Below are 5,673 nucleotides of genomic sequence, written 5' to 3'. Positions count from 1 at the left end.
AAATAATTCTGAATTTTAAAAAAGATCACCTTAATAATGGTAATGTTTTTTTTTCCCTTGCCATTTTCTATTCTACTCCCACTTTCATTTCAAAAAGCTTTCAAAATTTTTGACTTATCTGTGTCTCACACCAATCTCTTTTTTGTTAATTATGGCAATATTCATCTGTAGGTAGAAGGCACATACAATGTAAACTATTTTAAATATCTCACTTTAAACATTAAAAAAAGAGGTCTATGTCATGACTAAAATGAAAAATATAAGATGGTAAGTATGAGAGGCAAAATTGAAGCCTAACCTTCCAACTCCAGAGTCTTCACTATCTCCACTGTACCATATAGCCTTTGTCATGGTTTGTTTTCTTCTTAAATGCTTTCTACTGTCTGATAAAAAAGGTATTGATGTCTTGTTTTTAATCTTCTTGCGCAAATGTTTTACAAATGAGCTTGTACTCAAATTTGCTATAGTTCTTGACTACTAGATCTTTTTGTTTCCAAAGATCAGAGATTTGCTGAATGTGGTAGTTTATATCTACTATCTGAAGACCAGACTATTATTAGTTCAGAGAGGAAAGGCATAGAGAAAACTGACTACAAGGTAAAGAATTCTTGGATCATGTAGGAGACACTGGAATAAAGTATAAAGTCTGTTGGATTTGGAGTCAAAGACCCTGAGTTCAAATCCCATCTAGCCCCCTTATAATCCATGTGATCTAAGACAGGACTCAATCACTGGAGGAACTACCTTATTAATCTACAAAATGATATTTGGATTGTCTAACTTAAAAGGGCACTAGAATTTTCTCCTCAATGGTTAATGGGTAAAAGTACTCGGCTGCAACCATCATTATAGTATCATTATTTCTGAAAACAGAAGGCATTAAAAAGTTACAATTAAATAGAAGAAAGGCCTGAAAAGTTTCCTCAGTGGGGTTGATAAAAAAAGACTAAAAAAGCTAGCTTTATTATATTCTGAAATACGAACAAAAGAAAAGAATAGGGGAAAAATAAGCACTACCATTTCATGGGGCACAGTGATTTCACTTTGCATTGAGCAAATACACACAAAGAATTGTTATGAAGTTAATTGCAGTATTTTTCTCCTATGATGAAGAAGTAAGAAATTATATAAAAGATGGGAAAGTTTTCAAACCAAAATGACATGTATCTTGAAACTCAGATGCTTGAATAGAAAGATGACTATAGTGTGGTATGGCAAAAAGTTTATTGAATCTTTTGGTAAAGATGTACACATAAAACAATGTAGTCAAGTCTAGATGCTCCAAGACTTGCTGGAATATTTTTTGAATACAAGATGAATTAATGACCAAAAAACCCAGAAAGAATCATCAGTAGAGTTTACTCTAGGACTACACAGAAAGACCAGAAACTTGAGGACACTTGTTGGTAGCATTCCAGTATGTTTGAAACTAGTCTGATCTGGTAAAAGAGGACTGAGGTTAATGAGATCTCAGTCCTACTCTTTCAGAAGCTTTTAGTACAGTAGCAGGTAAATTAACTGGAACAAAGTAAAATTAATAAATTGTCAATGTATAATAAATTTTAAAACTTTTCCAGTTAAAATATTAGCATTCACCTTTTGCTTCAATAACTAGTTTTAAATGACTTGGCATTTGATTGTCATATTATTTGTTCACGATGAAGCTATATGTTATGATAATATTGTACTTTGGACAAATAGTTTGTTTTTCCAAGTCTAGTTTTGATTATATAGCTTATTACTTTACAATGCAGTTTAAACCAAGTGAGTTCCTATATGATTAAAGTATATTCTGTCCCTCTCTTGAATGCATTTCTTAGTATTCTGGGACATGAGGCAGAATTCCATCTCCATTTAGTAATCTGTTCTGGTGATTCTTTTTCAGTAAAGCAATGTATTTGTCACAGTTCTTCATTTCCTTAAAAGAACAAAACTTCCAAGCTCATTGGAAATGAAAAAAAAAATCCCTGAAACCTTTTGGGAGATAGATGTATTCAATATGATGCAAATTTTCAAAAAATATGTTTTACCTGGACTTCTCTCAATGGTTTTAGCATAGCTTTGAGTGACAGTTTTATCAGCAAAAATGACCCTTTTCCAATCTTAACTATTTCAATAGAACAATATCCATGATTAGAGGTTTTTCTTTACAGTGACGATCTCTACCTTGCCTCCTCCAGCCCCAGTCATCTTACTATTCTTCCAGCTTCAAGAAGTCTCCAACCTACTGTAGAGGAATCAGTAATGTGCTCCAGCTTTTGAGTCCCTCTGAAAGTCGTATTTGCTGAGGACTAATAAGGGTATTTTACAATAATTGTTTTTCAGTGATTTGAGGGATTTAAAAAAAAATACTTTCTTTTGCAGTTGTGGAAGACTCATCCTGTTTGATTTGAGGATTGAATAGTCTTTGAAAGTGTTGACTTACCCACACCCAAAACTCCTACAATATTTCTAACAATTACTGGAATATGTAAAGAATACAATATTTACAAATTTCATTGAAGTAATATATATATATATATATACATATATATTTAAAACCACAGAATTAAAAGCATAACTAAGAGAAATAATGACTGAAGCTCATATATATGTCAAGGAGTCTGACAGTCAAATGACAGAGAACTAACTAAAAGTAAGGAAAGTCAGTCAATCCAGTTCCATTTGATCAAGATCATTTGGGTTGGCAGAGTGTCAGTAGAAGCACATTCACATGACCAACATGGTCAATCAAAAGTGAGATAATTTCAAAATGGTTACTTATCTCAAATTATCCACATATTACTTTATGTCATAGCATGAGAAGACATGGAGATTGAACAGATTGAACTTGTCACTATCTCTGAAATCATGTCAGAGTGGAAAAAATGTGATCAAGTCACTTCATAGAGCTAATGGAGACAGAGATTAGACAGAGGCCCCCAGACAGGATATGCAAAAGGGCTGTCCAGGAGGAATAAAATCATTGGCTAAGACCTGGAGAAGACACTTTCATGTAAAAGGTAGCACTTCGTTCTGAGCCTTGAAAGAAAATCAGAATTCCAGGAAGTGGATATGAGGACAGAGTAAATTGTAGACTGACAGGTAGGAGACAGAGTGTTATATGTGAGCAACAGTAAAAAAAAAAAAGGAGAGTTTAGTTGGAGCATAAAATGTGTGAAGGAGGAATAGGTACTGTATGGACAGAAAGGTAGATTGGAGATTATTCATAATGTTTGTTCCTTGCTGAGAAAAAAAATATAGTCAGATTCGTATTTTAGGAAAAATCACTTTTACAGCATCATGAAGGCTAGATTGTAAAGAGGAAATATTTGGGGCGAACAAATGACACAAAAGTTTAAAAAAAAAGAAAGTTATTTTAGTAATCCAAATGAGAGATGATAGAAGCACAAACTAGGTTGATGGTCCTTTGAGTAGACAGACAGGGGTCAATGTGCGAGATACAATGCAGGTAAAATCAAGAAGATAACAATTTTTTAAAACAATTGAAGAGTCAAAGATTACACTGATCTTCTAAACCTGCTTAACTTGAGTGTGCTCTCTGAAACAACATCTGGGAAGAGCTACAAGAGTACAGGTAAAGACAATGAGGTCTGTTTTGGACATATTAAGTCTGAGATGTCTGCAGGACAAGTTGATGTAGGACAGGCTCTCACATGAGAAACTGGGACGAATTATGTATTCCTGGAAGTTGTCTGCATACAAATGATAATGGAATCCATAGCAACAATTGAGATCATCAATTGAGAGAGACTAGGTAGAGGTCAAGGAAATAAAGAGTCTGTGTGTGTGTGTATGTGTGTGTGTGTGTGTGTGTGTGTGTGTGTGCGTGCGTGCATGCAGGTGTGTGTGCCCTTGAAGGAAATAGTGTGTATATTTTCACAAAATAATATAAAAGGTTTGCACATTCTTTCAGAGATGCAGTGAAGGACAACACTTCCCTTATTAAAGCCTTTCATATTCATGGCTACCAGGAATTTTCAAGGACGATGAATCTAATGGAAAAGAAGATTTTCTCTATAATTTGATATAACAATTTAGAAGTCTATATTATGTAACACCTTCTAAATCTACTCTCATTTTTAAAGGTATCAGTTTCATGTGACATAGACTAATTGTTTATCTCTATTGCTGTGAACTTCCTGTGCTAACCAAAAAAAGAAAAAGAAAAAGAAGAAAGAAAGAAAGACAGAAAGAAAGAAAGAAAGAGAAAGAAAGAAAAAGAAAGAAAGAAAGAAAGAAAGAAAGAAAGAAAGAAAGAAAGAAAGAAAGAAAGAAAGAAAGAAAGAAAGAAAGAAAGAAAGAAAGAAAGAAAGAAAGAAAGAAAGAGAAAGAAAGAAAGAAAGAAAGAAAGGAAGAAAGAAAGAAAGAAAGAAAGGAAGGAAGGAAGGAAGGAAGGAAGGAAGAAAGAAAGAGAGCAAGGATGAAGAGAAAAGGAAAAGAAGATAAAAGAATCTTAGAAATAGAATCTCACTTTCTGGGAACTTTCCAGTATCTTGACTCATAGTTTTTCATTCTTTAGCTACAGTTGCTATACCATTCAGCTTCCCACTTACCAAGTGTGTTAGTTTACAGAGCAAATATAGCAATCATACAAGAACACTCATTTCTAGCAAAGCCATGAAATCATCATTTAAGTGTCTCAATCAAGAGGATAAGTTTTGATGTTAAATGTACCTACTTAGGAAGAAAAAGCTACAATCCAAGGAACAAAAAGATCTGGGGAAAATCAACTGTGTTTATTTAGTCCTCAAAGTAGAAGCTTTGGGATTTATGGTATTTTAAACCAAGACACCAAAGTAAAACAACAAAAGAGGAAGAAGAAAAAGGAGAATTCATATTTTAAAATTCCAATTTGGTTTATGAAGATTAAAAGTGTTGCACATTTTATTTTTAAAACCATTTTAAAAAGACTTTCTGTCTTAGTAACAATTCTAGGACAGAATGGCAAGGGTTAGATTACAGTGGTTAAATGATCTGTCTAGGGTCACATAGCTAAGAAGTGGCTGAGGTCAAATTTGAACCCAGATTATTCCAAATCCAGACCTGAAGCATTTCCTCTCTGCTGCTTACCTGCTCCCACATGAGCTATTTTAGATCATATGTGTAAGTAGCTAAAAATAATTACAAGTGGAAAAAAAAACCATTATCTGTATTTTATCAATATCAGAGAAGAGATAAACTTTGATGGGGGATGAATACATCCCTCCCCTTTAGATTAGATATTACTAAGAATCCATGGTAAAATATCTTAAATATAGAACTATATTAACTCCAGTATATTTCTTCTTCTTTTTTTTTTGCCATCACAAAGAAGCGTTTGAAATTTATAGCATATGCTGGTGGAAGGAACACCACAGTGATGGATGATTAATCTATGAATCCTTCAGGCAAGTGCCTTCATCAGTCTAGGTCTGTTGTCCTTATTTGTAATAATAATAATATCATCATCAACAATAATAATATTTATACAGGGTTACTGTGTGCCAGGGACTATGCTAAGACCTTTGTGATTATTATATCAATTCTCACATCCACCCTGAGATGGGTACTATTATTATGTTCATTTTATAGGAAAAACTAAGGCAAACAGAGATTAAGCGACTTGCTTACTGCCTCACAGCTACTAAGTATTTGAGGCCAGATCTGAATTCATGTTTTCCTGATTATAGT

Source organism: Monodelphis domestica, chromosome 3, assembly GCF_027887165.1.
Source record: "Monodelphis domestica isolate mMonDom1 chromosome 3, mMonDom1.pri, whole genome shotgun sequence".
Taxonomy (NCBI): Eukaryota; Metazoa; Chordata; class Mammalia; order Didelphimorphia; family Didelphidae; genus Monodelphis; species Monodelphis domestica.
Note: the sequence above shows the minus strand (reverse complement) of the source record.